The sequence below is a fragment of the Dermacentor andersoni genome, chromosome 2, assembly GCF_023375885.2.
Source record: "Dermacentor andersoni chromosome 2, qqDerAnde1_hic_scaffold, whole genome shotgun sequence".
NCBI lineage: Eukaryota > Metazoa > Arthropoda > Arachnida > Ixodida > Ixodidae > Dermacentor > Dermacentor andersoni.
Window position 1 is genome coordinate 201,882,432 of NC_092815.1, and position 11,816 is coordinate 201,894,247.

Consider the following 11,816-nt stretch of genomic DNA (forward strand, 5'->3'; position numbering starts at 1 on the left):
GAAATGATGGCCTTTGCATTCTTTGGGCCTGGTGAATTTGAATGTTTCCACTGTAAGCTTTGCCGTCGTGTTTCAGGCTCGTAGTAGTGGCACTATGGTTCGTCCCCGATCACAATTGCAGACAAGAAGTCGTCACCCTCATTGTGATACCGGGTCAGATCAGTCAAGGCAGCGCCGAACTTCTCCGTCTTCTGGCGGTGGTTCAAAATCTTGGGCATCCATTGTGCACACAAAAGCCGATGACTGAGATGTTCATGAATTATGGCGTGAACCGAATCGTGACTGATGTTCAGACGCTCTGCCAGTTCATCGATGCTTATCCTCCGCTCTCGTATCATCCCCTCATCAACTTTTGCAATATTGTGAAGGGTGATTTCACGATGGCTTTAGTCCCCGTCTTGCATCGTCTTTGCAACTTTCACGTCCTCCTTTGAACCGTTTGCTCCAACGCTTCACAGTGGCCGATGAAATGCGATGTTCAACGTACACGGCAGCCATACGCCGAACAATTTCTTTTTACGAAATACCTTCAGCAGTCGAAAACTTCACGGCACCCCACTGTTCAACTTTTAGAGTTTCCAATATGTCACGCAACCATGTTCAACCGAATGTATGAGCTCATTACAGAACCTTTATCCTCAAACCTGCGTGTCACTTTTCTAAATGAGACATTCATCTCTTCTACGCACATGCCTCGCAGATAATGAACCGAATCATTATTGCGCGGGGTGGGTAGGCTCACTTTCATTTGACTCGCTCTCGTACATTAGAAATGCGAAGTACAAGAGGATATACAAATGCGAAGCTAGAGCTTGATAAAGGGCAAAAAAAGTGTCACTGGAAACAAAGTTCACTGCACGTATACACAAAATCTCCCAATAAGATATTTAAATATGTGTATAAGTCTCCAACAATGTACGTATCTAAGAAAAAAGCACGTTGTATAATGCGTCAAACGAAGCAAATAGACATGTTGTGCAATCACAGATTCACAAAATCCTAGATACCGCCCCCATTCCATCCACTCCCCCCGATGTATCGTGCGCGACGGAAGATGACTAGCTTGCTCTTCGCTTTTCTCCTTTGCGCTCACAAGACTGAGTCACCATCGTCGGCTCACCGATTCCAGCCCTTCTTCCCGTGCGCTTTCACTCCCACATATAGCATGCGGCTTTCAGTAACGATGTTATCGCCCTTGGACTTTATACGAAACATGAGAGCGACGGTGACGGCAGGAATGTGCTTGGAGTGTCCATATAATTGCTATCGCAATAATATAATAAGAGTATCCGGCAACTGAAGCGCCCCGTGGCCCATTACTTTCCGCAAAGGAAGAAGTAACAAAATTCAACTTTCACCATGCAACAATTCGCTGCGCCGCAACAATGTATTTTTTTTTTCCTTTTGTGGGGTGGGGGCACCGAAATTAAAAAACCCCCAGGAAAATATGTTGGCCACATTCGAATGCCTCCTTTGCACACCTAATGTGGCTACCTAAGTAATATCGAGAAGAAAAAAAACGTGAGACGCTTGGTCCACAGAGAACCATACGCATACTGCTCGGTATCCTACACCGGCGATCCAAGACTTTCCGGAAAGGTTGCCCTCAAGCGAACGCGGTGCAATCCGTTGAGTCCCCACAGTGATGGCGGCGAGCGACCATTGTTTCTTTTTCTCGTCTGCTGGCCGGAAAGCGTCTAAAACTCTGCCAGGCGAAAATCCACTCGGCCAGAGCAAACCGAACACGCACCGAAGTGCGCCGCGGAGTGGTCAGGGCAACACGAGAAAAACGCATGCGCTCTAGTTGGCTCTGGCAGCTCGCGGGTAGGGTAGCGAGAACAAAAAAAAATTGAAGATGCTCAATGTGCCCTCGCGAATAAAAGTCAAAACCGAAAAAAATAAATAAGAACATAGTTACTTTCGCTGACTTTAGTGTCTTGACATGGATGCTTTGGCGTAGGTAAAACAAATGTTGATATTTTTTGTGTGTGACATGACGGCACAAATGAACCGCCGCAACGCTTCGTCTCATCGGACGTCGCTGCGTGCTTTGGCAACTTGTCTCATTGTCATTGTCACTTGTTTCAATCAATCAATTTTTATTATTACATAAAAATAATATACAGATAGAGGTATACAGAAGGAGGTCCCATAGTTAAAACTGAATTGGGCCCTCCTGTTCATGGTTAACATAAAAGTTCATTTGGCAAGCAACAACAGCTCAATTAGTACAATTGCAGTAATGATAAATAATGAGATACAAATCTAAGTAGATGAAGTAATTAATGGACAACATAACGGCAGTAAGCAATATTTCGAAACTAGATAAAACTAAAGTAAAAGAGGAAGAAAGAGAAAAAAATTAAAGAAAATGAACTAATTACATGTTGGAGTACATAAGAATGGCAGGTCTAAAACCGAAATCGGATTATACAGTGCATAGTGTCACTTACATATCACATAACAGAAAATTTTTCAGTTCATCACAAAATCGATGGGATTTCAGGAGTTTTATGACAAATGGTAATGTATTCCATGATATGGCTGCCAAGTGAACTGTCTGTTTCCCATAATTATTGCGTACTTTGGGCAGAATGAAGTTATTATGCAGTGCAAAACGAGTTGAGTTAGTGTTTGTTAGAGATGATGTAGGAATTAGCGATAATGATATTTTGTCATTTATTAGTTTGAAAAGATAAACGGCAAGGTTGTAGTTGACAAGGGCTGCAACGTCTAGAATGTGATTTGCTTGTAGTAGCTATTTAGCTTTGGCGGTGTGTGTATTCGACATGATTATTCTAATTGCCTGGTTTTGGATGGTTTGTATCGGCTTTAGGTGAGTAGCGTAGTGTTACCCCAGGAAGTTATGCAGTAGTTTATGTGGGAGTGTACAAACGCGAAATAGAGTGAGAACAACACAGGTCGTGAAAAAAATGGACGCTCCCTGATGGGAATGCGTATTCCATGTGATAACTTCTTTTCACTATGCGTTATACGGCGATGAAATTTTAGGTTACAGTCACTAATAACACCTAAGTACATGCATTCTTCACTTGCTGGTAATAAATGGTCACCAATGGAAATTGGCCGAATGCATAGTGATGATTTATTTTGGGATAAGAATAAAATATATTTAGTTTTAGTGGGATTAATGGTAAGTCTATTCATTTTGCACCATTCTAACAAGTTATAAAGATCACTATTAAGCTTGGTTATTACCGTTGACAGACATTCGCCAGAATTAGTAATTGTTGTATCATCGGCATATAGTATACATTTAGAAGATGTGAAGCAGTTAGGTAGATCGTTAATATAAAGCAAAAAGAGTGACGGGCCCAATATGGATCCTTGTGGTACACCTAAATTATTCATTTTAGGTTTAGGATGAGCATCGGAAACACTAACAACCTGGTATCTGTCTCGTAAGTAGCTGCGTAATAGTAGTAAAGGAGGACCTGTGATACCAATTGAACCTAGTTTAAGAGATAGATAGATAGATAGATAGATAGATAGATAGATAGATAGATAGATAGATAGATAGATAGATAGATAGATAGATAGATAGATATAGATAGATATAGATAGATATAGATAGATAGATAGATAGATAGATAGATAGATAGATAGATAGATAGATAGATAGATAGATAGATAGATAGATAGATAGATAGATAGATAGATAGATAGATAGATATAGATAGATAGATAGATATAGATAGATAGATATAGATAGATAGATAGATATAGATAGATAGATATAGATAGATAGATAGATAGATATAGATAGATATAGATAGATAGATATAGATAGATAGATAGATAGATAGATAGATATAGATAGATATAGATAGATAGATATAGATAGATATAGATAGATAGATAGATAGATAGATATAGATAGATAGATATAGATAGATATAGATAGATAGATAGATATAGATAGATATAGATAGATAGATAGATAGATAGATATAGATAGATAGATAGATATAGATAGATATAGATAGATAGATAGATAGATAGATAGATAGATAGATAGATAGATAGATAGATAGATAGATAGATAGATAGATAGATAGATAGATAGATAGATAGATAGATAGATAGATAGATAGATAGATAGATAGATGAGGTTTAATGGCGCAAGGGCCAGGCATGGCCAAAGAGCGCCAGTTTAAGATAAAGAATCTCGTGGTGAATGCTGTCAAATGCCTTTGAAAAGTTTACAAATAAGGATGCTGCGAATTTCACGTCATCAATGGCTTTCTTTAATTGATGAGTAAGAGATGAAAGTGCTAGGTCAGTAGAGTAACCGGATCTAAATCCAAATTGGTCAGGTGAAAGAATATTAAATGTGGTTATGTATTTGATCAATCGTTTTTCGATTATTTTCTCGATGACCTTGCTAAAGAAGGGTAAAACACAGATTGGCCTGTAGTTAGATAGTAATTAGCGATCGCCTTTCTTAAAAACTGGAATAACCCTACTACGTTTAAGCTCGCGAGGAAATGTGCCTGTTTTAACATGAGGTTAATAATTTCAGACAGTGCAAATGATATTGGTTTAGAAATTATTTTAACATGACCAGAATGAATGTTGTCCAGTCCAGCACTAGTTATTTTTAAATTGTTCATTACTGATACCACCTCATCACGAGTGGTTGGAAACATAAAATGAATGTGGAAGGCGCTTTGATGCATATAAGTTGTGTTGAGTTCGAGTGGAGTTAATAGCAAAAAAGAAATTACTGAAAGCATCCGCAATCTTAAGAGGTTCGAAATAAGTATTACCATCGTGGGATATTTTAGTTATGCTATGCCCTCCTTGTTTCCTATTCAATAAGTAATTCACTATTTGCCATTTTTTCTTTACATCAGACCCACATCTAAGTATTTTTTCTTCGTAATATTTGGTTTTAGCTTCTTTAAGCCGTGAAGAAAGTATGTTACAAAATTTCTTGCACCGCGCATGTAGGTTTATATTGAATGGTTGTCTTTTAGTTTTTTTTTATACAGGTTTTCTCGTGTGCGCATGGCCTTTAGCAAACTATCGGTGACCCAGGCATTTAGAGGTGAAACCACTTTCTTCCTGCATTTACTTATCTGAGAGTAGGTATGATAGTACGATATCAACTTTGTTATAAATCACGAGAAGGCTACCTGCGGATCATTTGTGTCTAGAGCGAAAGACCAGTGAGTGTGGGATACAGCTGCTGAGAACAATTTTTTATCAAGAACAAGTTTGGTGTAAGAATTGGAATAGGAACAATGTGCCGATGTAGTGCGCAGAAAAAGGAGAAAATGGTCAGTAATGTCACTTTCAAGTACTCCTGCATCAGGTGGATTCAAAAGATTAGACAATGCATGATCGATTAGAGTGTTAGAACCCCCAAGAATTGAACGAGTAGGGATATTATTAAGACATTTGTAACAAAACTATGGAAACAAGACGAATAATTGACAGAGCTCGGGGATGACTCCAGTAAATTTATGTTCATATCACCCACAATTATGACATTTTTTGTCTCAGCGGATAACTTTGCCATTATTTTTTTTAGAGAAGCAGTCTGAAATTGAAGAGGAAGGTGAACGGTAAACGCAACCAAAGATGAAGTTTCTATCATCGGTGTTAAGAAAGTTAGGATCGAATTGCAACCATACTGATTCACAGTTTTGAATATTTAACGTTAGGTCGAGTATTCTTTTGTACGGGATTCCGGACGAGATATAGACAGCTGCACCGCCGTAGTTGCTGGACTGTCCGTGTGTATACTCTGATTTATAAGAAGGGAAACAGTACAAGATTTTATCACCTTCGCTAAGCCAGGTCTCTGAGACTGCAATGATTGAAAACGTGAAAGAAAGTGTTGAAAGCAGATTCTGGAAGTCATTGAGATGTTTGCGGAGGCTGCGTGCATTGAAATGAATAAGAAAGCGATTACTATTCTGAAGGAAGTCATTTAACTCACTAGTTGTGTAATATTACGCCATGATTGAAGGAAGGGGTTAAGGGAGGCACGAACTCAATGCCGATTAGTTAATGGCCACTAGGTCTCAATCATCAGCAATGCTATACACTCTGGTTTTCTCGGCTTTTCTAGCCTTGATTTGGCAGTTGCTGATCCAGAGAAATTGCCATTTGTGTTGTTTTTTCAAAGCCAGCGCCTTTGAAAAGAGCGCTTTATTTCGTGGCGTCAAGTGCTCATTGACGTAGACCGCACTTAGGTGAAGCTTAGCCTTATGTGCCTTGCTGACAAATTCATCCTTCTTTGTGCGGGAACAGAATCCAGCCACGATGGTTTTCTTGTCTTGCACTTTTGTAGGGACCCGATGATCGACATCGATGTCAGCAGCCGTTACCGGGCACCCAATTTTAGTGCCAATGGTTTGCATGACTGCGATGCAGTCCTCCCCTTGGGTGCAGGGGACGCCCCTGACCTCAACATTGTTCATTCTAGAGTATTGTTCCATCTCAGCCACCCTTTCAGACAGTTCTTTGTTCTCTGAGATGAGCTTTTTCTTGTCAGCTGTAAGCTTGAGTTTTTCATCCCGCATTTTTTCAGCGATGTTATTTAAGACACTGACACTTGCTTCCAGGCTTTCAACCTCCTTTTTTAGTTCAAAAGCATCAAGCCCAGTGGACTGCAACTTTAACAGAAATTTAGCGAGAATGTCGTCAGCGAATTGGCTGCATTCAATTTCCAGTTTAGTCTCAATTGCTTCAATCCTCTTGGCAAGCTCTGAATTTGTCGGCATTTTGAGTTCGCAACAAAGCACTAACCAAACAGCTTCACACACAAGAGCACAAAGGAAAAAAAAGTAACTGTGGCCGAAGCGAGAGCGAACAGGTCATACGCAAAAATTTATGTAAGATTTAACAGAACTAACCTGCACATTCAGAGAAAAATACGTCAGGCAGTGCTTGCTGCGCCGTCGCTGCCACCAGTGAAGCCTCGGTGATGGTTCTGCTTCTTATGAGCGGTGCTCAACAAAGCCGACGACACCTGTTGGGCGTGCAGGAAGCTGTCGTCCACGGAACCGAGCGCTTGATTTCCACGTGCGGTGCGAAGGTTAATAGGAAGCTGGCCAAGATAACTGCACATTCAGAGAAAAACACCTGAGGCAGTACTTGCTGCGCCGTTGCTGCCACCAGATTGCCCCCATATTGCGCGATATAGACCTTTTCAAGTTCAGGTGCTCCCGAGGTTGTTTCTCAAAGAATGGGTAGTCATCTTTGCATCTCATATGCTAGCTGGCATAGTATCTTGGGACCAGGTTCTGAGCTCTTGAGGCAAAGAAGTTATGCTGCAGGCTGCAACTCTACTCTGTCTAGGTGCTTGTTTGTTTGCTCTTTCTCATAGAGGTCTTCAAGACGTCGGAAAGACCTGTTATTACCCGACGCCTGTATTTGATGGTCTTTTTTTTTGTGTGTGCTGCTGGTAATTCATAGCGTACAATACCTTCGACACAAACACAGCATCTGTGATTTTCCCTAGTATTTACTCGTCCACCCTCCATGATTTCAAGATTATTCTTTTCACCTGGTGTAGAATTTGCGTGCAGGCATGCCATAATTGTTTCACCCACGTGCTGGCTCTGCCGTGATGGTCTTACATTAGCTGAGGATTTGTTGATGTTGACTTGCGAGTATGTTTCTCCAGCTATTGGGGGCACAATGTGCAATCTGGAGTAGTCCTTGATTCTACTATTTTTTCTGACGTCGATGTAAGCTGACTTATCAGAAAGCGAGAGGCCAGACTGGCCAAGAAAGTCTGTAGTGTTGTCCAGGGCTTGTTGCATCATTCTTGATTTCTGTATAAGATAGACTGTAGTACACCATAGGCTGTAGCATTTCTTGTAGTATGCCTGTGTTGTTGGTGTGGGTGGGCCAAATGTACCTCCAACTCTCATCCGGAATTTTCTCCTTCAAAAAGTTACTGTTTCACTTAAGTGCCCTACCAGAAATTTTCTTGCTCATCGTTCCTCTTATTATAGTAGCATGAGGTACTGCTGTTAAAAGCTTCTTCACTCTCTTCATTCTTTCATAAGCGGTATTACACAATGCCCTGCAATAAAGTTTCTGCTGCTTATGGCCAACTCAAGTCTGCCAGAAGGGACAACTCTTGAAAAAGATTTTCTTTGTGCTATGTGTGCGACGTAGTATGGGCATTCATGTCTTGACACTTATACATCTGTAGAACCAGCTTCCTGACAGAGTACTTGCTATACCTGATTATGCTTATTTGTGCAGTGTTATTGAACAATACATATTGATGCAATGAATGTTTACACACTCGAATTATCACGAAAGATGGTTGTTTTACAAGTGTGCCCTTTGCTTTCGATTGGTGTTAGATTTTGCATAAGTGTGCCCCCCTATGCAATAGTAGTTGGAAGTTTAAGGGCTTTTCTTACCGACTCCCGTCGAAATGCGACTTCCATGGCTGGCAAATCAACCCCTCGCCTTGTGTTAGCAGCAGAATGATATAGCCACAGTAGTAGGTGAATAAATTGAAGTGCAATATTTATGTCGATTGAATTTTTTTTTTGCCTCTATGTAAGTAAAATTTGGAATAAGTTTGTCATTGCAGAAAAGCAGTTCGTGGTCCTTTATTGAATAAACCACATATTGTGTATAGTTGAAATGCAGAAATTTCTTCTAAAATCTTCGGGTGGTATGTTCTTGCAAGTAGCATGGTATTTCATTACTTATAAAGATAGTGATCCCAGGGTATATCGTTATATGCGTTTACACACTAATATATGTGATCACAAACTTATTAGAAACTTATAGAAACATGTCAGGCATGAATGTTTCTGCACACTTGATCAGCTGTGAATGTGCAAGAACTGCTTGTACTTAAAAGATTCAGTTTCACGGGAAGGGATGCAACTGGCTGACTTCACTGCACAGTTTTGATTTACGTTTCTTTAACGTGTCGTTTTCTACTGTTTTATCCCCACAAGAACAGGCTCTTTTTCTGCTTTTCGCATTGTTGCACGAGTTTTACATGACGGTGCAGGAGGGTACGTTGTCACTGTGCCACTATAGCAAGCGAATAATTTACTTAATTTACTAGCTGTAGAGTTAATTACCTTTCAAAGCAAATGTTAATACAAGTGCAGTAAGTATACAAAGACCCCAACATAGTCAATGTTTATTGGTTTCTGTGCAAAGTAAAAAAATTCTCCACAGAACAGGTGCAACCTAACGTGCACGTAATATTTGAAAACAAATTAACGACGCTGTTTATTCAAGCTCCGGATTTAATGCTATCATAGAAAATTCATTACGAGAGCCTGCACTTTTGCTTTGTCAAATTTAATAAGTGAGGTAAGATAACCTTTCAAGATGCATCGGGAAATTCACGCTTGAAAAACGACAAGAAAATGCAACTGAACGGTACCGCGTCCAGCACAACGTTGAAACTTCGGGTATTTTGCTGTCTTGTCATTTGCCCTTGCCGAGGTTGCAATAATTCAAGCTGCTCCGTAAGCGCCATTTTTGCATGCTGCTCAACAAAAGAAAATTGTGACGACCTCGTCGTCTGGTGGGGATCAAACACCTCCTAGTACTGACAACTCGCAAAGGCTTACGAAGCAAACGTGAAAACGCACTTCATCTGCTGTGTAGCGCGTCAACAAACGCATAGAAATCGGAGAATGGAATCTGCGGTACAAGTTTTTTATTCTTCCTTCGCGTACGTACCGAATTCGGCAATCCACGTCTCCGCGCATTGCACTTGTGCAAGACGCCATTTTCCAAAACAAACCGGCGAAATAGCTCCATGACAGCTTTCCGCGCAATTTTCACGGAAAATCGCAGCGATCGTTGCGACGGTGCGACTGTGCGCCCAACCGGTTGGTCGCAGCCAAGAATTGGGGGGTCGGCACTGCGACTGCGATTTTCATCGCAAACGGCGGAAACCGCACTTCCGGTCCGACGAAAATCGCATCATGTGAAACAGGCTTTAGGTTCTGTTGCACCTTTTGTCCATTGCGCATGCTTTGAAACCCAAATATTAAACCCAAATTCACTGTTTTCCAGTTGTCTTTCTATTCTATGAAAGAAGTTGTGGGATCGAACGAAAGAATACCGGGATAGGCAGGAAAGGGTGTCGCTAGTCTATGATAAAGTGCGTGTAAATGGTCAACTTTTTGCTTGGGATAGTGGCCACGAAGATTTAGTTGAAGTCCAAAAAAACGAAGAAAAGGCCGCCTTACAAAAGAGTCACTCGAAGTCGACAGAAGTAACCTTGTTGAATGTGAACGCACGAAGTCTTGCAAATAAAATAGACCAATTCGAAGCTCTTGTTTTAGAAATTAAACCTGACATTATTGCTGTCACAGAAACGTGGCTTCACTCGGATATCTTAGACCATGAAGTCTTGCCGCCGGGATATGTGATTGTGCGCAGAGATAGGGGAACTAGAGGTGGAGGTGTCGCACTTTTCTTTAAGAAAGAACTACGATGCACCGTTTTACCAGATAAGCCAGAAATTGAGGCGGTGTGGTGCAAAGTACAGCTGCAGAAAGGCTGCATATTTGTAGGAGCTATCTACAGACCGCCTAACGCTGAGACAATCTATCTAGAACTTCTTCTGGATTATATGCATGATCACATGACGAATGGAAAAATTATCATAGCTGGTGATCTTAACCTGCCTGAAGTGGAATGGTCGTAAAAAAAAAGTGGGAGGTGCTGCGAATGACGTCATATTAGATATATTGTTCAACTCTAACCTCAAGCAATTCGTACGCGTCCTCACACGTATCCAGGGCAAATCCAGTTCTATTCTAGACGTTGTTCTTGTTAGTGACCACTTCCTGAACGACCAGACATGCACCGAAACCTTAGACGGCATATCCGATCATAAATTAGTCCTATGCACACTGCCTCTGCCTGGTCTTGTACGACACCACGGCCCTGTAAAACACGTTCTTGCATTCAACAGAGCAGACAACGATGCAATAATCACATATCTCACTCACGAATTTCTCGACTTTTCAGATCTTTTCTCGGATAAAAACTCGTCGATAGATCATGTATGGTTGCAATTCAAAGCACACGTGATGCATTGTATTGAAAATTTTGTCCCACTAGAGCGCAAACTTACAAGAAAGTATATTCCATGGATCACCCGCGAAATAATTCACGTTAAACGTAAAATTAGTAGGCTGAGGAAAGCTAGGAGGTCTGGTTTAGCCGCTAATTTCACTACCCAGATTTCCGCGTTATCTAAAACATTGAAAAGCAATATACGCGTTTCCAAAATGCACTACTATGGTACTACTCTGTCCACGTTCATGAAAACGTCACCAGCAAAATTTTGGCGTTACGTAAATGGTAAGCAAAGCGACAGAAAGGCTGCTCCTTCAATAGAAACAAAAGATAAGGCGGACCAATTCAATCGCTACTTCCAGTCGATTTTTACGATTGATAATGGACTAGTGCAACATTCCCCGATTATCCCATCGACCAAAAATAAATTACTAGAAACCCCAGAAACAACCGACAGTGGTATACTGTGTCTGCTATTAAACCTTGATGAAAAAAAGAGCTGTGGCCCAGACGGGATACCAAACGCTTTTCTCAAACGGTATGCAAAACCAGTTAGTAAGTATCTACGCTTAATATTCACAAAATCTATCCAGGATTCACAGATTCCTGCTGAATGGAAAGTCGCAAAAATAATCCCAGTGCATAAATCCGGTGACAAGGCGATCCCATCAAACTACAGGCCCATTTCCTTGACGTGTACCAGCTGTAAATTCTCGAGCATATTGTCCTCAAATTCATCACAAAGTTTGTCGAAG